The sequence below is a fragment of the Halictus rubicundus genome, chromosome 13, assembly GCF_050948215.1.
Source record: "Halictus rubicundus isolate RS-2024b chromosome 13, iyHalRubi1_principal, whole genome shotgun sequence".
Lineage (NCBI taxonomy): Eukaryota > Metazoa > Arthropoda > Insecta > Hymenoptera > Halictidae > Halictus > Halictus rubicundus.
In genome coordinates this window covers 4,974,078-5,001,863 of record NC_135161.1, presented here as the reverse complement: position 1 = coordinate 5,001,863, position 27,786 = coordinate 4,974,078, and the positions used below count along the sequence as shown (strand labels likewise).

At 49.0% G+C, this 27,786-nt stretch overlaps 1 protein-coding gene and 1 pseudogene across 4 annotated transcripts in view; both read right to left on the bottom strand.

The window, feature by feature from the left end:
- The window catches only part of Dora (zinc finger SWIM domain-containing dorado), a 493,890-nt gene that overhangs the window by 453,060 nt on the left and 13,044 nt on the right, over window positions 1-27,786 (bottom strand). The window lies entirely within an intron of this gene.
- On the bottom strand, window positions 773-17,297 carry LOC143360333 (methanethiol oxidase-like; annotated as a pseudogene). The gene is made up of 3 exons (XR_013083250.1): window positions 17,237-17,297; window positions 1,780-2,040; window positions 773-894 (listed from the first exon to the last, which is right to left on the bottom strand). The product of XR_013083250.1 is annotated as a methanethiol oxidase-like (transcript).

Genomic DNA, 27,786 nt, shown 5'->3' with positions numbered 1-27,786 from the left:
CATTTTACGCCTGATTTTATTTCGAGCCGTTCGCTTCGTTGCGAGCAGCTCGCATCGGTGCGGGTAGCTCGCATCGGTGCGAGTAGTTCGCATCGTTGCGAGTAGCTCGCATCGGTGCGAGCAGCTCGCATCGTGCGAGTACTCGACTCGACTCGAAAAGCGAGTCCCGGCTCGACTCGACCCGAGCTCGGCTCGCATATGCGAGCTTGGCTGCAGGCCTAATGGACAGACTATTTAAAATAAAAAACAATAACTAGCAATAATGATGGAATTTATAACAGAGATTAGATGTACTGCATCACCATGACACTTTGAGATCAAAAATATTAATTGTAAATGAGTAATTAGCAAGATAATTAAGTTTTCTAATATACGTTTGAATTACTATTCTATGAAAATATTTATTTGTTTCCCTATTCTAGGCTAGCTTTTGGAAAAAGTATGTGCGAGGAGGTTCGACAATCAGACAACTATGCATTGCTTTTTTTATTCTACAGCATGCATCTACATTCTTAATGATCATTTTTCTGGTAAAATAAATATTTATATTATTATCTCACGTATCTATATTATGATGACAAGGTAGCGGAGCCATGGAGGGGGCGGAGCTCTAGGTCCAGTTTTAAATTTACCAATATTAATTGTACCAAGTTTGAAATGGCTTAAAGCACCGACGAGATATTTAGAAAGACTGCCAGCCAGCCCCCGTTCTTCGTCGTGAACCACGCGAACCTTCGAGTGGTTTAAAATCGACCCCCCCGAAGAAGATTTGGCCGGTTAACTTTGGATTCTTCCTGTCGGAGATGTCGTACTGTCTGACGTCTCCGTGAGGCCAATTCGAGAGTTAGAAGAGATATTTGTCGTCGAGGCTGATCAATATGTCGGTAATTATACCTACGAAACGATCGATTAAGGGTCGATTCATACACGGCGGAGACTAAACTAAGACTAAAGGGACACAATTGTTGGTGCTTTAACGAGGAATTGAGAGGAGGCGGACGTGGTTCGCCAACTCCGAATTCATATTTAATCTTTACATCTAGTTCTGTATTTTAAACATGTTCGGTAACGAACAACCCTGTACAAATCTGTAAATACATGACTCAGATGACTGGATCGACGGCGCGTGCGCGATCGATCTAACGGCCGATCGACGCAGTCTTTCTGTATTATCGACAATCGACAGTTCTCAAGCGTTTTTCTCTCCGTTTTCCTTGCGATCTTCGATTCGTCGGACTTTTTCCTGCCACCCCGTTTCTGCGAACTGACGGAAATCTTTCAGCATCGTGAAAGATCCGAAGAGTTCGAAACAACAATTAAATCAATCAAATAAAAATGCATACCACCGTGTTTGTACATGTCTTTGCTACGTCTGTCCAGAGCCTTTTTTTTTCGATACGAACACTAAATCTCTCTAAATTAAGAGAATCTCTCTGCGGCAGCAATCTTGTGACGTCATACTTGCTTCTGAAAGCGAGTTTTCTGCCGAATATTACAAATTACTCCACGATGAGGTAGAAATTCGCAATTTGGGCTCTGGACAGACGTAGATTGGACTTTTAGGAAACACAAATGACCACTTTTAAACTGCTCATTGCAATATTGAAGCGTCAATTTGTCAAGATTTTGCCCTTGCAAGTTCATATACGTATATTGCAGAGAGATTCTATTAATTTCGAGAGATTTAGTGTTCGAACGAAAACGAAAATGCTCGAACTCGGCCGAACGGAATTTCCAAACTGGTGGTGTATCCTAGTCGGAAAAAGAAGGAAGGATTACCTGGCATTTGCGGAGCGATCCAGCCCTCGACTTTCTTAGCAGGCACTTGAATCACCTTTTCGGTGCGCCATTCGCCTTCCGGTGTTTCGTAGAGTCTGTGGACGTTCGAACTGGCCGCGCATCCGACGAATCCCTCGCTGGCTTTCGGATCGTGCAGAAACCTGACTTCAAGCGGAGCGATTCCATCGTCTCCCGAGTTTATCGTTTGCTACAACTTTCTTTCGCTCCACGAATAAAAATTCAAACTTCTGCCGTAAATTGCTGCGAAAAGATAACGTATCTTATCGTTCGTCTTCCGTTTCGATCCGATCCTCCCATAGATATCGGGCATTCGCGCCGGGTCGCCGAAAAAATTATGCAGTCTCTTTCGCGTCGCTTTCAAGCGAGTCCCGCAGTCGCAACAGATTATCGCGACTTTCTTGATGAGTACGAGCGTCTAGGGCATATGCGTCTCGCTCGAGACTCGGATGCATCGTCTCGTCAATGTGTTTTTATTCCGCATCATCCCGTCCTTCGAGCTGGCAGCGCTACGACCGACCTTCGCGTCGTGTTCAATGCCTCCAGTCTCACATCCAACAGCTCTTCGTTAAATGACCATCTTCTCGCCGCACAGTGTGACGAATGGCCTTTTTAGCTGGACAAAATTCTAAATCGCCTATTTTTCTATATTTATCGATTAATATGTTTAGAGTTGTATAAAATATGAATAATTATTAATTTTTTACAACATTTAGTTGGTGTTTGTTAATTAAACAATATATTTTAAGTGATTTATAATTAAATAAAAAATACAACAAAGTTAGTAATGGATCTATGTAACACAGAATGATTTAACAAGTAGTAGATATTATCAAAGAAGACGTCATTTTTAATTGGGGACAAAAAGAATGTAATTTTGGAAAAATTATAGTAAATGTTACTTTTTGGAGATTCAGATATATTCTAACGGGAAAGAATTATTCTTTGGTTTAGTATAAGGTTTCACTTTATAATGATAAAATATACCCATTAGAATTAAAAAATCATTAAATCTTAACCGGAAAATTAACATTAATTAAATAGATAGTATTACTTCGTGAAAATAAAACTTGTACAAAACGTAAGTACCTCGATTCATTTTAACAGTCAGTGTCTTTTCAGTTCTTTTCCTTATGCTGTTTATACCGATTTGTTTAGATTAATCTAAAAATTTGTATTTCCTATATAAACTTTTCATAATTTTTATAAGGAATGAAATGTTTTGATTCAACGTACCTGATTATATCTAACGAAGATTTTGTTATAACGTTCTCACGTATAAAGTGATAACGTAACAAATAAAACACTAACAACAGTCACAGTAATTATAACAATAAGAATACAACAACAATAACAATAAAAATAACGAAACCGACAGATATAAGAAAAACGCAAGGGAGATGTGCACTGTACGCTGATCGCTGTGACAAGGAGAGGCCACGACCTTCGGGTCACCGATTCGGTTGAAACTTTGCACACTTATAGATCTACGAGATCCTGTTCACGAATATATACCATATTTTTTCTGGTGTACAACAAGAGTCGGTGTGGCGCAACGGTAGCGTGCCAAGTTTTCAGCCGGACGACCAGGGTTCGAATCCTGTCGACTTAAAACGGCTTTTTTTTTAATTGATAATGAGAAGTCGGAAGAGCGGAGATAACTCTACTCCGGCAACTAAAAGCAGTCGCCCACCGTCTCGGCGCCGAGCTCGATCAGAAGAAGTCAGTAGGAAACGAGTGGCGAAACTCGCGAGACCCGCTGTATAGTGGTCAGTAGTAGGCCTGCAGCCAAGCTCGCATATGCGAGTCGGGACTTGCTTTCCGAGTCGAGTCGAGTACTCGCACCGATGCGAGCGGCTCGCAACGAAGCGAACGGCTCGCACCGAAGAGAGCAGCTATCCTCACCGATGCGAGCGGCTCGCAACGAAGCGAACGGCTCGCACCGAAGAGAGCAGCTATCCTCACCGATGCGAGCGGCTCGCAACAAAGCGAACGGCTCGTACCGAAGAGAGCAGCTATCCTCACCGATGCGAGCGGCTCGCAACAAAGCGAACGGCTCGCACCGATGCGAGGGGCTCGCAACGAAGCGAACGGCTCGCACCGAAGAGAGCAGCTATCCTCACCGATGCGAGCGGCTCGCAACAAAGCGAACGGCTCGCACCGATGCGAGCTATCCTCACCGATGCGAGCGGCTCGCAACAAAGCGAACGGCTCGCACCGATGCGAGCGGCTCGCAACGAAGCGAACGGCTCGCACCGAAGAGAGCAGCTATCCTCACCGATGCGAGCGGCTCGCAACGAAGCGAACGGCTCGCACCGAAAAGAGCAGCTATCCTCACCGATGCGAGCGGCTCGCAACAAAGCGAACGGCTCGCACCGATGCGAGCTATCCTCACCGATGCGAGCGGCTCGCAACAAAGCGAACGGCTCGCACCGATGCGAGCTATCCTCACCGATGCGAGCGGCTCGCAACAAAGCGAACGGCTCGCACCGATGCGAGCTATCCTCACCGATGCGAGCGGCTCGCAACGAAGCGAAAGGCTCGCACCGAAGAGAGCAGCTATCCTCACCGATGCGAGCGGCTCGCAACAAAGCGAACGGCTCGCACCGATGCGAGCTATCCTCACCGATGCGAGCGGCTCGCAACAAAGCGAACGGCTCGCACCGATGCGAGCGGCTCGCAACGAAGCGAACGGCTCGCACCGAAGAGAGCAGCTATCCTCACCGATGCGAGCGGCTCGCAACAAAGCGAACGGCTCGCACCGATGCGAGCTATCCTCACCGATGCGAGCGGCTCGCAACAAAGCGAACGGCTCGCACCGATGCGAGCTATCCTCACCGATGCGAGCGGCTCGCAACAAAGCGAACGGCTCGCACCGATGCGAGCTATCCTCACCGATGCGAGCGGCTCGCAACGAAGCGAAAGGCTCGCACCGAAGAGAGCAGCTATCCTCACCGATGCGAGCGGCTCGCAACAAAGCGAACGGCTCGCACCGATGCGAGCTATCCTCACCGATGCGAGCGGCTCGCAACAAAGCGAACGGCTCGCACCGATGCGAGCGGCTCGCAACGAAGCGAACGGCTCGTACCGAAGAGAGCAGCTATCCTCACCGATGCGAGCGGCTCGCAACGAAGCGAACGGCTCGCACCGAAGAGAGCAGCTATCCTCACCGATGCGGGCGGCTCGCAACGAAGCGAACGGCTCGCACCGAAGAGAGCAGCTATCCTCACCGATGCGAGCGGCTCACAACAAAGCGAACGGCTCGCACCGATGCGAGCTATCCTCACCGATGCGAGCGGCTCGCAACAAAGCGAACGGCTCGCACCGATGCGAGCTATCCTCACCGATGCGAGCGGCTCGCAACGAAGCGAAAGGCTCGCACCGAAGAGAGCAGCTATCCTCACCGATGCGAGCGGCTCGCAACGAAGCGAACGGCTCGTACCGAAGAGAGCAGCTATCCTCACCGATGCGAGCGGCTCGCAACGAAGCGAACGGCTCGCACCGAAGAGAGCAGCTATCCTCACCGATGCGGTCGGCTCGCAACAAAGCGAACGGCTCGCACCGATGCGAGCTATCCTCACCGATGCGAGCGGCTCGCAACAAAGCGAACGGCTCGCACCGAAGAGAGCAGCTATCCTCACCGATGCGGTCGGCTCGCAACAAAGCGAACGGCTCGCACCGATGCGAGCTATCCTCACCGATGCGAGCGGCTCGCAACGAAGCGAACGGCTCGCACCGATGCGAGCTATCCTCACCGATGTGAGCGGCTCGCAACGAAGCGAACGGCTCGCACCGATGCGAGCTATCCTCACCGATGCGAGCGGCTCGCAACAAAGCGAACGGCTCGCACCGATGCGAGCTATCCTCACCGATGCGAGCGGCTCGCAACGAAGCGAACGGCTCGCACCGAAGAGAGCAGCTATCCTCACCGATGCGAGCGGCTCGCAACAAAGCGAACGGCTCGCACCGATGCGAGGGGCTCGCAACGAAGCGAACGGCTCGCACCGAAGAGAGCAGCTATCCTCACCGATGCGAGCGACTCGCAACAAAGCGAACGGCTCGCACCGATGCGAGCTATCCTCACCGATGCGAGCGGCTCGCAACGAAGCGAACGGCTCGCACCGAAGAGAGCAGCTATCCTCACCGATGCGAGCGGCTCGCAACAAAGCGAACGGCTCGCACCGATGCGAGCGACTCGCAACAAAGCGAACGGCTCGCACCGATGCGAGCTATCCTCACCGATGCGAGCGGCTCGCAACGAAGCGAACGGCTCGCACCGAAGAGAGCAGCTATCCTCACCGATGCGAGCGGCTCGCAACAAAGCGAACGGCTCGCACCGATGCGAGCGGCTCGCAACGAAGCGAACGGCTCGCACCGAAGAGAGCAGCTATCCTCACCGATGCGAGCGACTCGCAACAAAGCGAACGGCTCGCACCGATGCGAGCTATCCTCACCGATGCGAGCGGCTCGCAACGAAGCGAACGGCTCGCACCGAAGAGAGCAGCTATCCTCACCGATGCGAGCGGCTCGCAACAAAGCGAACGGCTCGCACCGATGCGAGGGGCTCGCAACGAAGCGAACGGCTCGCACCGAAGAGAGCAGCTATCCTCACCGATGCGAGCGGCTCGCAACAAAGCGAACGGCTCGCACCGATGCGAGCTATCCTCACCGATGCGAGCGGCTCGCAACGAAGCGAACGGCTCGCACCGAAAAGAGCAGCTATCCTCACCGATGCGAGCGGCTCGCAACGAAGCGAACGGCTCGCACCGAAGAGAGCAGCTATCCTCACCGATGCGAGCGGCTCGCAACAAAGCGAACGGCTCGCACCGATGCGAGCTATCCTCACCGATGCGAGCGGCTCGCAACAAAGCGAACGGCTCGCACCGATGCGAGCGGCTCGCAACGAAGCGAACGGCTCGCACCGATGCGAGCTATCCTCACCGATGTGAGCGGCTCGCAACGAAGCGAACGGCTCGCACCGATGCGAGCTATCCTCACCGATGCGAGCGGCTCGCAACAAAGCGAACGGCTCGCACCGATGCGAGCTATCCTCACCGATGCGAGCGGCTCGCAACGAAGCGAACGGCTCGCACCGAAGAGAGCAGCTATCCTCACCGATGCGAGCGGCTCGCAACAAAGCGAACGGCTCGCACCGATGCGAGGGGCTCGCAACGAAGCGAACGGCTCGCACCGAAGAGAGCAGCTATCCTCACCGATGCGAGCGACTCGCAACAAAGCGAACGGCTCGCACCGATGCGAGCTATCCTCACCGATGCGAGCGGCTCGCAACGAAGCGAACGGCTCGCACCGAAGAGAGCAGCTATCCTCACCGATGCGAGCGGCTCGCAACAAAGCGAACGGCTCGCACCGATGCGAGCGACTCGCAACAAAGCGAACGGCTCGCACCGATGCGAGCTATCCTCACCGATGCGAGCGGCTCGCAACGAAGCGAACGGCTCGCACCGAAGAGAGCAGCTATCCTCACCGATGCGAGCGGCTCGCAACAAAGCGAACGGCTCGCACCGATGCGAGCGGCTCGCAACGAAGCGAACGGCTCGCACCGAAGAGAGCAGCTATCCTCACCGATGCGAGCGACTCGCAACAAAGCGAACGGCTCGCACCGATGCGAGCTATCCTCACCGATGCGAGCGGCTCGCAACGAAGCGAACGGCTCGCACCGAAGAGAGCAGCTATCCTCACCGATGCGAGCGGCTCGCAACAAAGCGAACGGCTCGCACCGATGCGAGGGGCTCGCAACGAAGCGAACGGCTCGCACCGAAGAGAGCAGCTATCCTCACCGATGCGAGCGGCTCGCAACAAAGCGAACGGCTCGCACCGATGCGAGCTATCCTCACCGATGCGAGCGGCTCGCAACGAAGCGAACGGCTCGCACCGAAAAGAGCAGCTATCCTCACCGATGCGAGCGGCTCGCAACGAAGCGAACGGCTCGCACCGAAGAGAGCAGCTATCCTCACCGATGCGAGCGGCTCGCAACAAAGCGAACGGCTCGCACCGATGCGAGCTATCCTCACCGATGCGAGCGGCTCGCAACAAAGCGAACGGCTCGCACCGATGCGAGCGGCTCGCAACGAAGCGAACGGCTCGCACCGAAGAGAGCAGCTATCCTCACCGATGCGAGCGGCTCGCAACAAAGCGAACGGCTCGCACCGATGCGAGCTATCCTCACCGATGCGAGCGGCTCGCAACAAAGCGAACGGCTCGCACCGATGCGAGCTATCCTCACCGATGCGAGCGGCTCGCAACAAAGCGAACGGCTCGCACCGATGCGAGCTATCCTCACCGATGCGAGCGGCTCGCAACGAAGCGAAAGGCTCGCACCGAAGAGAGCAGCTATCCTCACCGATGCGAGCGGCTCGCAACAAAGCGAACGGCTCGCACCGATGCGAGCTATCCTCACCGATGCGAGCGGCTCGCAACAAAGCGAACGGCTCGCACCGATGCGAGCGGCTCGCAACGAAGCGAACGGCTCGTACCGAAGAGAGCAGCTATCCTCACCGATGCGAGCGGCTCGCAACGAAGCGAACGGCTCGCACCGAAGAGAGCAGCTATCCTCACCGATGCGAGCGGCTCACAACAAAGCGAACGGCTCGCACCGATGCGAGCTATCCTCACCGATGCGAGCGGCTCGCAACAAAGCGAACGGCTCGCACCGATGCGAGCTATCCTCACCGATGCGAGCGGCTCGCAACGAAGCGAAAGGCTCGCACCGAAGAGAGCAGCTATCCTCACCGATGCGAGCGGCTCGCAACGAAGCGAACGGCTCGTACCGAAGAGAGCAGCTATCCTCACCGATGCGAGCGGCTCGCAACGAAGCGAACGGCTCGCACCGAAGAGAGCAGCTATCCTCACCGATGCGGTCGGCTCGCAACAAAGCGAACGGCTCGCACCGATGCGAGCTATCCTCACCGATGCGAGCGGCTCGCAACAAAGCGAACGGCTCGCACCGAAGAGAGCAGCTATCCTCACCGATGCGGTCGGCTCGCAACAAAGCGAACGGCTCGCACCGATGCGAGCTATCCTCACCGATGCGAGCGGCTCGCAACGAAGCGAACGGCTCGCACCGATGCGAGCTATCCTCACCGATGTGAGCGGCTCGCAACGAAGCGAACGGCTCGCACCGATGCGAGCTATCCTCACCGATGCGAGCGGCTCGCAACAAAGCGAACGGCTCGCACCGATGCGAGCTATCCTCACCGATGCGAGCGGCTCGCAACGAAGCGAACGGCTCGCACCGAAGAGAGCAGCTATCCTCACCGATGCGAGCGGCTCGCAACAAAGCGAACGGCTCGCACCGATGCGAGGGGCTCGCAACGAAGCGAACGGCTCGCACCGAAGAGAGCAGCTATCCTCACCGATGCGAGCGGCTCGCAACAAAGCGAACGGCTCGCACCGATGCGAGCTATCCTCACCGATGCGAGCGGCTCGCAACAAAGCGAACGGCTCGCACCGATGCGAGCGGCTCGCAACGAAGCGAACGGCTCGCACCGAAGAGAGCAGCTATCCTCACCGATGCGAGCGACTCGCAACAAAGCGAACGGCTCGCACCGATGCGAGCTATCCTCACCGATGCGAGCGGCTCGCAACGAAGCGAACGGCTCGCACCGAAGAGAGCAGCTATCCTCACCGATGCGAGCGGCTCGCAACAAAGCGAACGGCTCGCACCGATGCGAGGGGCTCGCAACGAAGCGAACGGCTCGCACCGAAGAGAGCAGCTATCCTCACCGATGCGAGCGGCTCGCAACAAAGCGAACGGCTCGCACCGATGCGAGCTATCCTCACCGATGCGAGCGGCTCGCAACGAAGCGAACGGCTCGCACCGAAAAGAGCAGCTATCCTCACCGATGCGAGCGGCTCGCAACGAAGCGAACGGCTCGCACCGAAGAGAGCAGCTATCCTCACCGATGCGAGCGGCTCGCAACGAAGCGAACGGCTCGCACCGAAGAGAGCAGCTATCCTCACCGATGCGAGCGGCTCGCAACGAAGCGAACGGCTCGCACCGAAGAGAGCAGCTATCCTCACCGATGCGAGCGGCTCGCAACGAAGCGAACGGCTCGCACCGAAGAGAGCACCTATCCTCACCGATGCGAGCGGCTCGCAACGAAGCGAACGGCTCGCACCGAAGAGAGCAGCTATCCTCACCGATGCGAGCTATCCTCACCGATGCGAGCGGCTCGCAACGAAGCGAACGGCTCGCACCGAAGAGAGCACCTATCCTCACCGACGCGAGCGGCTCGCAACGAAGCGAACGGCTCGCACCGAAGAGAGCAGCTATCCTCACCGATGCGAGCGGCTCGCAACGAAGCGAACGGCTCGCACCGAAGAGAGCAGCTATCCTCACCGATGCGAGCGGCTCGCAACGAAGCGAACGGCTCGCACCGAAGAGAGCAGCTATCCTCACCGATGCGAGCTATCCTCACCGATGCGAGCGGCTCGCAACGAAGCGAACGGCTCGCACCGAAGAGAGCAGCTATCCTCACCGATGCGAGCGGCTCGCAACAAAGCGAACGGCTCGCACCGATGCGAGCTATCTTCACCGATGCGAGCGGCTCGCAACGAAGCGAACGGCTCGCACCGAAGAGAGCAGCTATCCTCACCGATGCGAGCGGCTCGCAACAAAGCGAACGGCTCGCACCGAAGAGAGCAGCTATCCTCACCGATGCGAGCGGCTCGCAACAAAGCGAACGGCTCGCACCGATGCGAGCTATCTTCACCGATGCGAGCGGCTCGCAACGAAGCGAACGGCTCGCACCGAAGAGAGCAGCTATCCTCACCGATGCGAGCTATCCTCACCGATGCGAGCGGCTCGCAACGAAGCGAACGGCTCGCACCGAAGAGAGCAGCTATCCTCACCGATGCGAGCGGCTCGCAACGAAGCGAACGGCTCGCACCGAAGAGAGCAGCTATCCTCACCGATGCGAGCGGCTCGCAACAAAGCGAACGGCTCGCACCGATGCGAGCTATCTTCACCGATGCGAGCGGCTCGCAACGAAGCGAACGGCTCGCACCGAAGAGAGCAGCTATCCTCACCGATGCGAGCGGCTCGCAACAAAGCGAACGGCTCGCACCGAAGAGAGCAGCTATCCTCACCGATGCGAGCGGCTCGCAACGAAGCGAACGGCTCGCACCGAAGAGAGCAGCTATCCTCACCGATGCGAGCGGCTCGCAACAAAGCGAACGGCTCGCACCGAAGAGAGCAGCTATCCTCACCGATGCGAGCTATCCTCACCGATGCGAGCGGCTCGCAACGAAGCGAACGGCTCGCACCGAAGAGAGCACCTATCCTCACCGATGCGAGCGGCTCGCAACAAAGCGAACGGCTCGCACCGAAGAGAGCAGCTATCCTCACCGATGCGAGCGGCTCGCAACAAAGCGAACGGCTCGCACCGAAGAGAGCAGCTATCCTCACCGATGCGAGCGGCTCGCAACGAAGCGAACGGCTCGCACCGAAGAGAGCAGCTATCCTCACCGATGCGAGCGGCTCGCAACAAAGCGAACGGCTCGCACCGAAGAGAGCAGCTATCCTCACCGATGCGAGCTATCCTCACCGATGCGAGCGGCTCGCAACGAAGCGAACGGCTCGCACCGAAGAGAGCACCTATCCTCACCGATGCGAGCGGCTCGCAACGAAGCGAACGGCTCGCACCGAAGAGAGCAGCTATCCTCACCGATGCGAGCTATCCTCACCGATGCGAGCGGCTCGCAACGAAGCGAACGGCTCGCACCGAAGAGAGCAGCTATCCTCACCGATGCGAGCGGCTCGCAACAAAGCGAACGGCTCGCACCGATGCGAGCTATCTTCACCGATGCGAGCGGCTCGCAACGAAGCGAACGGCTCGCACCGAAGAGAGCAGCTATCCTCACCGATGCGAGCGGCTCGCAACAAAGCGAACGGCTCGCACCGAAGAGAGCAGCTATCCTCACCGATGCGAGCGGCTCGCAACAAAGCGAACGGCTCGCACCGATGCGAGCTATCTTCACCGATGCGAGCGGCTCGCAACGAAGCGAACGGCTCGCACCGAAGAGAGCAGCTATCCTCACCGATGCGAGCGGCTCGCAACGAAGCGAACGGCTCGCACCGAAGAGAGCAGCTATCCTCACCGATGCGAGCGGCTCGCAACGAAGCGAACGGCTCGCACCGAAGAGAGCACCTATCCTCACCGATGCGAGCGGCTCGCAACGAAGCGAACGGCTCGCACCGAAGAGAGCAGCTATCCTCACCGATGCGAGCTATCCTCACCGATGCGAGCGGCTCGCAACGAAGCGAACGGCTCGCACCGAAGAGAGCAGCTATCCTCACCGATGCGAGCGGCTCGCAACAAAGCGAACGGCTCGCACCGATGCGAGCTATCTTCACCGATGCGAGCGGCTCGCAACGAAGCGAACGGCTCGCACCGAAGAGAGCAGCTATCCTCACCGATGCGAGCGGCTCGCAACAAAGCGAACGGCTCGCACCGAAGAGAGCAGCTATCCTCACCGATGCGAGCGGCTCGCAACAAAGCGAACGGCTCGCACCGATGCGAGCTATCCTCACCGATGCGAGCGGCTCGCAACGAAGCGAACGGCTCGCACCGAAGAGAGCAGCTATCCTCACCGATGCGAGCGGCTCGCAACGAAGCGAACGGCTCGCACCGAAGAGAGCAGCTATCCTCACCGATGCGAGCGGCTCGCAACGAAGCGAACGGCTCGCACCGAAGAGAGCAGCTATCCTCACCGATGCGAGCGGCTCGCAACAAAGCGAACGGCTCGCACCGATGCGAGCTATCCTCACCGATGCGAGCGGCTCGCAACGAAGCGAACGGCTCGCACCGAAGAGAGCAGCTATCCTCACCGATGCGAGCGGCTCGCAACAAAGCGAACGGCTCGCACCGATGCGAGCTATCCTCACCGATGCGAGCGGCTCGCAACGAAGCGAACGGCTCGCACCGAAGAGAGCAGCTATCCTCACCGATGCGAGCGGCTCGCAACGAAGCGAACGGCTCGCACCGAAGAGAGCAGCTATCCTCACCGATGCGAGCGGCTCGCAACGAAGCGAACGGCTCGCACCGAAGAGAGCACCTATCCTCACCGATGCGAGCGGCTCGCAACGAAGCGAACGGCTCGCACCGAAGAGAGCAGCTATCCTCACCGATGCGAGCTATCCTCACCGATGCGAGCGGCTCGCAACGAAGCGAACGGCTCGCACCGAAGAGAGCAGCTATCCTCACCGATGCGAGCGGCTCGCAACAAAGCGAACGGCTCGCACCGATGCGAGCTATCTTCACCGATGCGAGCGGCTCGCAACGAAGCGAACGGCTCGCACCGAAGAGAGCAGCTATCCTCACCGATGCGAGCGGCTCGCAACAAAGCGAACGGCTCGCACCGAAGAGAGCAGCTATCCTCACCGATGCGAGCGGCTCGCAACAAAGCGAACGGCTCGCACCGATGCGAGCTATCCTCACCGATGCGAGCGGCTCGCAACGAAGCGAACGGCTCGCACCGAAGAGAGCAGCTATCCTCACCGATGCGAGCGGCTCGCAACGAAGCGAACGGCTCGCACCGAAGAGAGCAGCTATCCTCACCGATGCGAGCGGCTCGCAACGAAGCGAACGGCTCGCACCGAAGAGAGCAGCTATCCTCACCGATGCGAGCGGCTCGCAACAAAGCGAACGGCTCGCACCGATGCGAGCTATCCTCACCGATGCGAGCGGCTCGCAACGAAGCGAACGGCTCGCACCGAAGAGAGCAGCTATCCTCACCGATGCGAGCGGCTCGCAACAAAGCGAACGGCTCGCACCGATGCGAGCGGCTCGCACCGAAGAGAGCAGCTATCCTCACCGATGCGAGCGGCTCGCAACGAAGCGAACGGCTCGTACCGAAGAGAGCAGCTATCCTCACCGATGCGAGCGGCTCGCAACGAAGCGAACGGCTCGCGCCGAGGAGAGCGGCTCGAAATAAAATCAGGCGTAAAATGACATGATGCGAGCTACAGCGGGAAGATCAACACATCGATATTATCAAGCATTTCAGTATATTGAGAATGCTGGAACGGCGGAAGTCGCTATGAGATACGCGAAAAACGTCCGGTGTTGGGCAACGAAAAAAGTCGGATAACCGGAAGTAAATTAACCATAGCCATTTAGTATAAAACAGCCATTTCGAGACTGGCCAACAGACAGTTCTGAACGTTGCGTGGTTTGAACAAGTACTAAGATTTAACAATGAAGTTTACCGTTGGATACACTCTGATGGTATTGCTGCCCGTGTTCCATTCGGGTACAGCTCAAGAGTCGACAACAACAAAGAAGCCCCATGACATCGATCGGGAAAGCTTCTTCTGCGCCGGCGAGGATCTTTTGTGTTATTTGGAAATTTTGTGTAAATTACAAGTTGTAAATTGCACGATGGTCGACGGTAAACATTTGCCGAACATGAGCCAGTCATGGAAAGAAACTCTTGCCGAATATGTGGCGCGATCACGTAAAAACGGTACATTCGTACCTGAGAGCAGTATAACCGAAGATACACCTGACGCCGATAAATTCGTCGCCGAGAGAGAGCTGAAGGAGCTGCTGGTTCCCAATCAGAAGCATTTTCAGAATAACAGAAAACAAATCGAAGAAAGATCAACAGTCAAAAGCTTTTTAGCTACAGAAAATATATTGTTAATGACTTTAAAATGTGTATTTAAAGTTACTATAACTTATTTGATAAATCGCATAAGAAAATGTATACAACGTCGGTATGAGCGATTTAGATATTAACAGAAACATTGAAACATTTTAATGTACTTATTAGTTTAATGTACCTATTGACCTTAAATAAATTATTTGTAGTTTTAATAATATGTACAAGTTTGATAAATAAAATATAAAAAATATATATCTTTTTTTAATCAATAATGGACTTATCCTAAATGCAAAAAAACACTTATGTAGTTCTCACTGTTCAACCTGGAGACTCGCGAGAAATTTAGGGAGATCAACTGAACTTCGTTAATTCGCAAGGTGGACGAGAGATGCTCTAGGACAGCGATGAGCAACATGCGGCCCGCGGGCCGCATTTGGCCCAGTAGCATACTGACTGCGGCCCGCCGGGACCCGGTACGGCGCGCTGCGACGCTGCGACGCTGTGGCCTGCAGGCCTTCATCCACGATTTGCGATACATTGTTGTTGCTTCTCGGCTATGTTTTCTAGTATTCGACAGTCTTCGCTGAACTGCGCCAGGAAACATATTCTTCGCATAACGGTCGAGTAAAGTAAAATTGAAAATGAACATTGGCAGTTTATCGATAGTTGGACGTACGATTACTTTTTTACTTATATCAATGAAACTGCTGTTTGTTTGATATGCGGTGATAAGATATCTGTGTTGATAAAATATAATATTAAGAGACACTATGATAGTACACATTCTTTAAAGTTTAATAATTTGCAAGAACAATTACGCAAAGACATGGTGGATCAATTACAAGCAAGTTTAAATTTAAACCTGCGAAATTCACTTGAGAGTACTGCATCCACCGCAGTTGTCAGCATAACGACGCCGCGACAAACGACCCCCCTCCTCGATATCCGTTTCCCGATTCCTGCGATTTCGTTCTCCGATCCGCGACCGTGCTTCGCGCCTCGTGCGCTTAGTCGTCGGCTACTCCCGAGAGTGAGCGTCGACGCCGGTGTCGAGCCGTACGTTTCTGGGTCTACGCCGTTACGTGCGAACTCGCACCGCGGTTGGCCGGGGGCGGCAAGCGAGGCGTCTCGCCGATCCGGTAACGAGCCGAACCGCGCCCCGCGAGCTCAGCCGACTCAGGACAAAGGTAACGCGAGCTCCGCTCGCCCCGCGACCCGCCGCCCGTTCGCGACACCGCTCCGTAGCGGCGCTCCGTTAACTCCGTCGTTCGCGAGAGAACGACGCTCCGTACTCCGCCGCGCCGCCGCGAAAGAACGACGTTCCGTATTCCGTCATCGCGAGGCCGGTCCGCTCCGCGTATCCGTCGTCACCGAGCACACTAGCTCCGCGCGTCCGTCGTCACCGAGCACCGTTGCTCCGCGTATTACGTATAAGTGCGTTAGTTTTCTCTATGACACAGAACGCACGAAATCGAAAATGACGGGAAGTTAAATTGTGTGCCTCGCTTGGCCTAACGCGTGCGGTTCGATCTACGTCTTCGCGATAACGCGCGAGCACACGCGTCGCCAGCGAAGTGACGTCACATCTCACCAGTACGGCTACCGAATTTGTCGGCAGAACGTACACGGCGCACACCAAACAAACAGTTTACAGTTCCCCAAGGATTCCGTGTCACACCCGTTACGTCCGTGTCCTACAACTACATACATAGTGTGTCTAACACTAACCCGTCATCACTACTCCATAATCCATACAGGCGTACATAGTTTAAACGCCATTGTCCGGTTTGACGTATGATCCGCCACACACTTGAACAGTCAGTCGGTCATCGGACAATGTTATCTTATAAAATTTCCCGTAATAGAGTATTCTGCCAATATCTCCTGGCATACGCCGCAAGGCTTTCCGCTGCAAGTCTAAAAGCTCTTCGTGTATAGATGATATTTGTTCATCTCCAGCATATCGTTCGAGCTTGAGATTCTGAGCGCTGAGTTGGCTCTTGATGAACAATCATCGAATCCACCCACCACCAATGCCTGATCGACATGGCTTCCGTTCGACAAAGTAACGACGTTCGTCTCATTTATAAACTAAGTTTAACGAATCCTGAAACCGAACCGTACGCTACGCCTGCGGCAAAACTCAGAAACGGAACTTACTTCAGCAAACAAACTAGACCGGATGAAAAGCTTCGATACACAGAAAGCGAAGTGTATAATTTTATGCGTGTTGTACTGTATTTGCCTGTGTTCGGCAAAGATGGAATCCCTTGCGACAGTATTTTCGACATTATAATTTCTGGAGTATTTGAAGATCAACCGAAACCGAAACGAGTGAAGCAGATTAGTATGAAAGAAGCACGGTTCGTTATAGATTCTTTGCTAGGAAGAAATTTCTGTAGAGTCGCGCAACGAGTATGGTAATACCATTTTGTAAATATAAAATCTATAAAATTCAGTGACGCGACATTGTTCGTTCAGGGGAATAAGAGGGATCATCGTGTGTCGCTACAGAATAAAAAATAAAATATTTCAAAATAATTTCTGACAAAAAACTTTATTGATTTTCATAAAATGCATACAATAAATTCATCATTTAAAATAGTCCTCTGTGAGCTAAACGCGCACGAATTTCTTTTGGAAGACTTGTTTGTTGCATAATCGACAACCTATCAAACATAAAATTTTGATTTAATATATATATATATATATATGAGTTTGTATGTTAAATCTCTTTTGGTCCGAGTCAAATCCCCCCTCTCTTGATAATTTTCCCCTCGGTAAATTTCGGATCCAACGCAGTCGGCCAAACCTCTCTTACTCTTGATCTCTTCTCCGACCAACCGTTTCATCAACACCACCCAGTCGTCCATTAATATGTAACCGTGTCGGTTACATATCGAAATATCGCGTGTATCGAGCAGCGATATCGACCCCACCACAACATTCTGTTACGTTGCTCGCGAGTCCGGACATAGAGAAGGACCGCGAGATATCGCGATACTTTTCGAGTTGCGCACGCATCGATCCCCACTCGATAACGATCGAAGTAGCTCGATGCCAGCCGCAGATCCAGCGCTCTACGTCTAGAAGCGGTCCGGGCAACACGCGTTCGCGAAGTGTGTCTGTTCGACGAAACCCGGTACGCATTAGAGGAGTCAAACCGACTCAGCAGAGATAGGCCAACCGTCCTTCCTGCTCTCAATGCGTACGCGCCTCAAACCGAGGAGTCACGAGCACAAACCGCGCCGTGGCACTGTCGAAACATTATTATAAAGCTCCGTGACTCTCGGTCGCGACCGCGTAGTAGTCAATATCAATTATAGAATTTCTACGCGTTCTAACATCGAATTAGAAAATCGTTTAAATCATGAATCAGTTAGGAAAAGTGTTTAATTCGTACATGTATGTAACTTGCATCGAGCAAGCCGCGTAGGCGAGAAGCGACGGCGAGTGGAAAGCGCCGTGTGTCCGTATGACACAAATTTGTAAAGTTTGAGCACTGCGTCTCAGGAAAATAGAAACGCATCGCGTTGCGAACGATCGTCGCGTCGAACAGACACAGTAAATTCGTCTCGTCATTCAAAGTTAAAGTATAATTACAAGGTTCGTAGAAGTATCTGTTGGTTACCTATTATCTGTTACCTGGCCGCGCCAGGCCTGTTCCTAGCCGTACGCGCCCCGAACTCGAACACGACCGACGGATACCGAGATCCATCGGTACCCGCGAACGCCCCCGCGATCCCCGCACCGCCGAACCGACCTTGGCGGGAACCGGAACCCGCTATGATGCGATACCGTACCACCGGATGCGTGACGCCACCGGAAAAACCGCCCGCGAACCGCACCGCACCGCACCCCTCGCCTAGCGAGACGAGCCGGAAAACGGCCTCTTTGGATTTCCGCCGTCGTCGTGAATAGACCGTTTTCGTAAAGATCACTAGCCGCCGATACCGACCGCCCGATCAAACAACGGAACCGCTCTACGCGAAGTCGCGAGACCGAAAACCGAAACGAGCCCGCGAGTTTGTGCGAGTAATCGTCGAGGAGTTTTCCGCCGTGTCTTCGCGATCCGCGAACACCCGAACACGCCGCCGCGTGCAGATTACCTAGAGGTGCCGACCCGAACGCCGAGCGATCGAGGACCGGAACCCGAGTCGCGACCGCCGTAAACCGAGACGTGAACGTCGGGACAGTGAAGAATACATGAGAAACACGTGTTGTTGATCGCCCGTTCCCGACCGCCCGTATCCCGCCGCGAACCTTGGCACGGCGAGCCAAATCCGGCCGCGAGGACCCGTTGTACGAGATCCGCGGAAAACGGACTCGTTACAAATATAAAATATATGTTTAGGCTAAGAACTGTTCACATGTTTGCTTGGTGACGCCTTTCGCTACAGTGCGTCTTCACATTCTTGTTGATCACTTCACGCAGTTGCTCACTTCATTTGCTACGCACGCGGATGTCGCCACACACGCATATTACCACCGCCGAGATATATATAAAGACTGCCAGCCTTACGGGAGAATGTGTCGCTCGAAAAATGCGGTGTTTTCTACCGCCCTCCAGGATAGGTTTTGGCTGGAGTAAGAAACAGAAGGCCAACGACGGTATTTCGTCGGTGCAGAAGACCACTAAGGAAATTCTCGTCGGTGAGAAGGTGAATCATCACGGACCCATATCGATTATCAAATGTTATATTCTCCGACCAGAGTTGGGCAAAATATTTATCTAAATAAAAATTTCGAATAACGAATAAAAGATAAAAACATTTTTATTTCCTTATTCGAAGGTTCGAATAAATAAAAGTATCTTTTTTCGTCGGATAAATTCTGGTCGAATAAAATTATTTATTCGATACTCGTCGAATAAAGATACTTTTTTTATTGGAACCTTCGAATAAGGAAATAAAAATTTTTTTATCGTTTATTCGTTATTCGAAAGTTTTATTTAGATAAATATTTTGCCCAACTCTGGTCGGAGAATGTATAATCGATATGGGTCCGTGATGATTCACCTTCTCACCGACGAGAATTTCCTTAGTGGTCTTCTGCACCGACGAAATACCGTCGTTGGCCTTCTGTTTCTTACTCCAGCCAAAATCAATCCTAGAGGGCGGTAGAAAACACCGCATTTTTCGAGCGACACATTCTCCCGTAAGGCTGGCAGTCTTTATATATATCTCGTCGGTGCTATCACTGATCTCAAATACCAACATCGCTAAACATGCCGCGCTCGCTACCTAAATAGAACATTTGCTCGTGAATTACGGAAGAAACGTCAGTGACATAGGTAATAAATAACGTATAATGCGTAGAATGAAAATAATTATTTTTTATTGTATAATTTCATTACACTCTGATTGCCTTCTTATTTTCCATATTGTTCACCATTGTAATCATTATTTTATAATCGATAGTTTATAGGTGAAATTAATTAATTTGGAAATTATTGCGATATTTATAAAATAATGATTATTCAATAAAATATATTCTGTAATAGTTGTAGAATTAAAAAAAATGAATAAATACAATATACAAGTAATGACAAAATTCAATCGTTCTTATTGTGATCCGTAGTAACAAACAGAAAATTAATTTTTTTACTTATTTATCCGACAATACCACTTCTAATGCTCGACTGCATTGACTGCAATTATTCAAGTAGAGGTAGTAACGAAATAAAATTTTTAAGTAATGAAACTATCTTTCGACGGCTCTTATCCATATAATGCTGTTTGGAGGCAGTATTATTGCTATTTGTACAAACGCACAGATACACAGATTCTTACATCTTGCAATGCACGTTGTTTTTTTCTCCGTCAACCGATTTCGATGAAATTTTCAGTTTGTGTATCACTAACATAGAGGAAAAGACACATATTTTAAATTTTTATTGCGAATTTAAATAAAAAAGTTTTGAAAAGTGTCCAAGTCATTTTAAGTTTTAATTATAATAGTATTGTTTGCTATTTTTTATACCTTATAGTATTGTTTCTTTACATTTTATATTTTTTATATTTTATAAGCAATAAACCTTATGTATAATCAATAATTGTATTGTTAAATTTCATTTTCTGTGAGTAATTGTCAATACATATACATTAGTAACCACATCTAGACTTTTGCCCGAAATTCGGCAATTTGTCCGCATTGTGCAACGCGGCGAAAAGCGAGCAGTCGAACTCGAGGCGAGGACTCACCGCGTCTCTTTCTTTTCATACGCTGTCCTTCGCGTCCGAAACTTCAATCGTTCATTACACAAGTAATTATCATCGGAATTATATCATATTTGGTTTCATTTTTATCAGAAAAATGCCACGAATATGTTGGTAAAAGTTTTATAACAAAAAATAACAAAAAATAAAGAAGTTTTGTAATTGGATTAGTAGTGGTCTTCTGGTCTCACACCGATATAGCCGACAATGTGTGGCCCACTCATCCACGACGCGACGACGGTTCACCAGTTTCGCTGTCTGCTTCTCCGTGCAACATTATATCGGAGGCGGATATTCTCTCCGTTTGAATGCCTGTCATTTTGGTGTGCCATAGGTTTCTTACGGCAGAGTTGGGCAAAATATTTATCTAAATAAAAATTTCGAATAACCAATAAAAGATAAAAAAATTTGTATTCGTTATTCGAAGGTTCGAATAAAAAAAGTATCTTTATTCGACGAGTATCGAATAAATAATTTTATCCGACGAAAAAAGATAATTCTTTTTATTCGAAGCGGATTTATTCGAACTTCGAATAATTTTTTCATCTTTTATCTGTATCTTTTATTCGAAGGCTTCGAATAACTTTTGCCGAGCGCCGAGCTTCAAAGACCCAGCGACGACAGACGACATACAATGTAAGCAGATGGAGAATTGCGCACGAATGAAAGTTTAAACTTTTAGATTTTTCAACATATCCTCATAAAATTGTGACGAGCGAATGGAGGGGATTTTCCTGATGAAAATGAGGTCAAATTCGAGTGTAATCGAACAAGTTTCACTGATATGTAATGTTACGTTCTATGCGTCAGGAGAAGATTACTCTATGCGTCAGATAGGTGTTAAGATTGGCTTCACACCGGCATCAGGCACTCGAACAATCGTTCAAGCCGAAACAGTATCATTTATGTCACAACTTTCATCCACGGCTAGAGAAATCCATTCTAACTTGGAAATATGTGTCCGCAAACTTTCCTCAATAATCTCTAATAGTTTGTCGATTCTCCTTGCGGCAATTTTGGAAATTATATCCTTTTGATAGGGGGAAGGCGGCATCTGCTATCGCCAATAAACATTCTTTCACAATTTCTCCGTCATAAAAGGGTTTCAACTTTTTTGCCAAAATTTTACTAACAAGGTAACTCGCACGAACTGCCCTATCTGCGGTGGATGCAGTACTCTCAAGTGCATTTCGCAGCTTTAAATTTAAACTTGCTTGTAATTGATCCACCATGTCTTTGCGTAATTGTTCTTGCAAATTATTAAATTTTAAAGAATGCGTACTATCATAGTGTCCCTTAATATTATATTTTATCAACACAGATATCTTATCACTGCATACCAAACAAACAGCAGTTTCATTGATATATGTAAAAAAGTAATCGTACGTCCAACTATCGATAAACTGCCGATGTTCATTTTTCAATTTTACTTTACTCGACCGTAATGCGAAGAATATGTTTCCTGGCGCAGTTCAGCGAAGACTGTCGAATACTAGAAAACATAGCCGAGAAGCAACAACAATGTATCGCAAATCGTGGATGAAGGCCTGCAGGCCACAGCGTCGCAGCGCGCCGCACAGTGGGCAATTTGGACAAAATCGGATTCAAAATCAAGGAACTTTCGATAGGAATGAGGTAGAGCGATGAAATTTTTTTTTAAATGAATGCTGCAACTTTGTAGAATATGGGAAAAATAGGGAGATTATTACCATCCAATCATTTCAACGAAAAAATGACTTCATTAGTTTTTGTCACAAAAATCTATTTTTTGCAAAATCCTGAGGTCGTAGATAAATTTTGAGACCAGATTTGAAATCAGCGTGAAAAAATCTATGGGAAATTATGTATAGCATGTTAAAAAAAAATTTTTTCCGCGCGTGGTATTGGAAAAACTAAAATTTTCGTGAATTTGTGCGTGTTTAACGAATTTTCTCGAGGTTAAAAGACGGTCGTACCATAATCTCTCTATTTTTCCCATATTCTACAAAGTTGCAGCATTCATTTAAAAAAAAATTTCATCGCTCTACCTCATTCCTATCGAAAGTTCCTTGATTTTGAATCCAATTTTGTCCAAATTGCCCACTGTGCGCCGTACCGGGTTCCGGCGGGCCGCAGTCAATATGCTACTGGGCCAAATGCGGCCCGTGGGCCGCATGTTGCTCATCGCTGTCCTAGAGCATCTCTCGTCCACCTTGCGAATTAACAAAGTTCAGTTGACCTCCCTAAATTTCTCGCGAGGCTTCAGGTTGAACAGTTAGAATTACATAAGAGTTTTTTTGCATTTAGGATAAGTCCATTATTGATTAAAAAATATTTAAAAATATATATATATATATATAGTAAGTAGTATATAGTACGTTGTACGTTATACGTTGTATGTAGTATATAGTATATGTATGTAGTACATTAAAATGTTTCAATGTTTCTGTTAAAATCTAAATCGATCATACCGACGTTGTATAAATTTTATTATACAACTTATCAAATAAGATATAGTAGCTTTACATGTACATTCTAAAGTCATTAACAATATATTTTCTATAGCTAAAAAGCTTTTGACGCGTTCTGCTATTTTTGTGGCGTTTTGGCTATCTGTTGGTCTTCCTTCGGTTATACTGCTCTCAGGTACGAATGTACCGTTTTTACGTGATCGCGCCACATATTCGGCAAGAGTTTCTTTCCATGACTGGCTCATGTTTGGCAAATGTTTACCGTCGACCATCGTGCAATTTACAACTTGTAATTTGCACAAAATTTCCAAATAACACAAAAGATCCTCGCTGGCGCAGAAGAAGCTTTCCCGATCGATGTCATGGGGCTTCTTTATTGTTGGCGACTCTTGAGCTGTACCCGAATGGATCACGGGCAGCAATACCATCAGAGTGTATCCAACGGCAAACTTCATTGTTAAATCTTAGTACTTGTTTAAACCACGCAACGTTCAGAACTGTCTGTGGCTAGTCTCGAAATGGCTGTTTTAAACCGTTCACCAATATCTTAGTTTTGAAATAACTATTTCGAGAGTCTACTTAGAGAAGGGAATAACGGGGACAGCCGTGAGGGCAGGGCGGATCTCGCAGGTCCGAAATAACGAATCACGAAGTCGGCTCTAGTTGCTTATTATAAGTCAGAGTTGTACAAAATACGCGGCCACGAATCCGTACCCGAGAGCGCGCGCTCTTCATACAAGTTTGGCGAATGGAAGAAGACGCACAAACGGAACGTCGGGTGTTGGGCTACGAGAGAAGTCGGATAAGCGGAGACAACTATATATCCGGCTACTTAGCCGTCACCCGTTCTCGGCGCCGAGCTCGATCAGCTGCCTTAGGTAGAAGAAGTGAGTAGGAAATGATGAATGGCGAAACTCGCGAGACCCGCTGTATAGTGGACAGGTAGGGCGACGTTCCCGCAGAGCGAACGAAAGCTGGTTCTTCCGCGGGTCTCGATTCTGATGACGGCTTACATAGTTGCCGGAGATATAGTTATCTCCGCTTATCCGACTTCTCATTAACAATTAAAAAAAATGCGTTTTCGTCGACAGGATTTGAACCCTGGTCGTCCGGCTGAAAACTTGGCGCGCTACCGTTACGCCACACCGACTCTTGTTATGCGACAGAAAAAATACGGCATTATATAGGAAGTAATGACACTTTAATCGTCAATATCTCGAAAACTATTGGGTATCTGCCCCTATAATGGTATATATTCGTGAACAGGAGAACGAGATCTATAAGTTTGCAAAGTTTCAACCGAATCTCTAGGTGCTTGCAACAAAGGCCAAGTGCCGAAAATCCAAGAACCGTTTACTCCCCTCTACAACCCCGAGATGACAATGCTGGAGCGTGTCGGCCACGGGCAACCCACAGACAAGATTAGGGGCAGCGTTAGAAATCTCTGCGGATACGGACGCTGTCACGGTGCAGAATTTACTGGAAAAATTCAATATTCGTGTATATCACGATATGAAATACATTCCTTTTGCATAGAATGCGTATGATACTAAATGCGTATGTATATGAGGATGGAAATTGTTATTAATAATCATATAATAATAATTTCTATGCATGTCAATCATTTTTGTTTATTCTTAATTTGCTTTTACTATATGTTTTATACCTATCCGAAAAGTAAAGTTGAAAATAAATTTTTTTATAAAAATTGTTAATTTCTTGTCAAGTATATTGATTATATTGGTAAATTATTTATATATGTGTAATTATTCACAGAAAATGAAATTATTACTATACAGGTTGTTCACGGTATTACTAGCCAGCATTTTTCTCGTAAATAGTAAATAATAGGAAAAAATGAAAGAGGAAAAAGTGGTACTGTTTTTTATACGCAACACAATGGCGTGTGTAATTTTTCCTTTGTTTTTACTGTTTTGCTAGATATGAAGGCGACCTTCAATTTTTTAAATGGAATGCTGTATATTTTTTTATATCACACGAAAGCGCGTGTCTAGACGAATTCAGTGACCTTCGAGGTCATGCAAGGTGTGTGTGTGCGCGTGTGTGTAAAACATTATAAATACTGTATTACTTTTAAAAAGCTGTTTCACCGATGTTTTTCCTATCGATGTCGAGTGTGAAACTAGAACTTTTCGGAGTTGGTCGTGATAAAATAGGTGCGGAATACGTTCTTAAGGAATTTAAACGTGATGAAGAACAAAACAACAATTTATTAAACGCAACCAAGAAGAAAACAAAATATACATCTTCCAATCGGCACGATGAAACAATTTGTCAAAGAAGTCAAATAAACACGACAGAGGTTCGGAAGGATCTGATTCTTTGTCCTCCTGAAACACGTTGACGGTGGACGCGCAGAGAAATATACTACCAAAAAATTGTCCTTGGAACGGCGATAAACCAATAGATACCTTCGTTGTATACGCCATGGCGTCCTTCACGTGCAAAACGGCAAATCTGGCGGCCAAATGTTTTATTGCAGCCTGCACGCCGAGAGCAACCTACAGTAAATCAGAAAGGTCTCCGTACACCCTTTAAAAATATACAATTTGCTTGCGACTCATCTGGCCGAGGAAGCATTTCGCATCTCATCACTTGAGGTTACGCTGTCATTGCTACTGGCACTTTCTGCAGACCGTGTGTGGCTGTAATGTAGTATAAATTAGATATCTATTGTCCATAATTATATTTTCATTTACAGAGGAAGTATGGTAAGTATTTAATTTTTTTAACTTACGTATTTTCATCAACGAAGTTTCTAACTTTCTTTTTTTGGTACAATTAAATACTTACCTTACTTCCTGTTTCGTAAGTGCTTCATGTTTCGTAAGTAACTCAAAACGTTCAAATACTTCATTATTATTATTTGTATTGTGTTTTATATATGAGAATACGATATACCTTCGAACTAGTGTGTTATCAAATCATTTCAACGAAAAAATGATTTCATTAGTTTTTGTCACAAAAATCTATTTTTTGCAAAACCCTGAGGTCGTAGATAAATTTTGAGACCAGATTTGAAATCAGCGTGAAAAAATCTATGGGAAATGATGTATAGCATGTTTAAAAAACATTTTTTCCGCGCGTGGTATTGGAAAAACCACAATTTTCTTGAAATTGTGCAAGTTTAACGAATTTTCTCAAGGTTAAAAAACGTTCGGAAGTAAGACGGAGAAGAAGAAGGCGCTACGATATCCACCCGCTGTGGCAAAATCGAGCCAGGGAAGGAGAGTTCATCCTATTCCGACAAATGCTGGATCAGGAAGAAAAATTTTACGCAATTTTCCGTATGAACCGAGACTGCTTCTACACCTTACTTGGGAAAATCAAGGATGATTCGAAGAAAACATGTACGCTTTGGAAAACACCACTTGCGCCAGAGGAACGGTTGGCAGTTTGCTTGAGGTAAGTGAGCGTACATTACGGTGATTCTAATCTAATTTTGTACTCCTTGGCCCTTAAACGTTAAAATCATTAATTAAATCCTTATAAAATCATTTTTATTAAAAATGCTACAAATTACATGATACAATTAAATGTTACAAAAAATTGTCTTAGCCTAAATTATCTTTATCTAAACTAATCTAACTTAATCTAACAAAAATCTAACTAAATCTAACTTCGGTACCGCCTATATACCTTCGGACTCTTGTTCCGCAGTTAAAAATTCCACAATTTTCAATTTCATCCGCCACTGCGAACTTTGCTTGAGCTTCGAAGTGGCCAAGCATATCCAGCGGAAGAAGGCTTCTAATTCCGGTTCAACCCCATCTTTTCTTTCGGCGACCACCGACGAATGCGACCTTAGTTTTTTGACACACTCCAAAATTTCATTATGTATCGCCAAATGTACATCTTGTCGTCGTCGTCGTCGTCGTCTCCTCTTGTGTGGAGGCTGCCTGTCCCACGGCTCTTCCCCCTCGCTCTCAAGCGTGAATTCGCTGAATTCCCCAGTTCCTTCTTCCGGTTCTTCCGTGTTATTTGACTCTCCAATAAAACTGACGGAGCCGAGAAAAATAATATTTAAATTAGTGAATTGTAAATAATTTCAAATGGGATGATAAATGTAAATAGTCAATAATTTGCTCTAAAATATTAAATATTATTTGAAATATTGCTCACCTCTGTAAGCTGGAAAACGTTTGACCCTCGTGGAAACAGTGTCGCAAAAAGTCCATTGAGTCGTCATATTTGTATTTCGGCAGCGCGTCATTTTTGTGGCGGAATTTTTGAAATTCATCCCGTAAACTTTGCCACCTACTTTTGCATGTTTCGGCTGTAAAAGAAATATTTTCTAATTAACACTTTGTCATTATTTCAGGTGCTTAGCAACAGGAGTTTCATTCAAAACTATTAGCTATAGTTTTAGGATGGGTTCTTCTACCGTTGAGCCGATAGTGAAAGAAACGTGCAGGGCCCTTACGAGGGAGGCTGCTGTCAGAGACAATTCCAATACCCGCCATGGAAATGTGGTAAACAATTAAACAGGAGTTTTGGGAAAAGTGCCATTTCCCCAACTGTCTCGGGGCCATTGATGGCAAGCACGTGAACATTCAAGCCCCACCGAACTCCGGATCGTTATACTACAACTACAAGAGGACATTTTCAATAGTTTTATTAGCTGTGGTTGATGCGAATTCCAATTTCATAGCCGTTGATGTTGGGGCGTATGG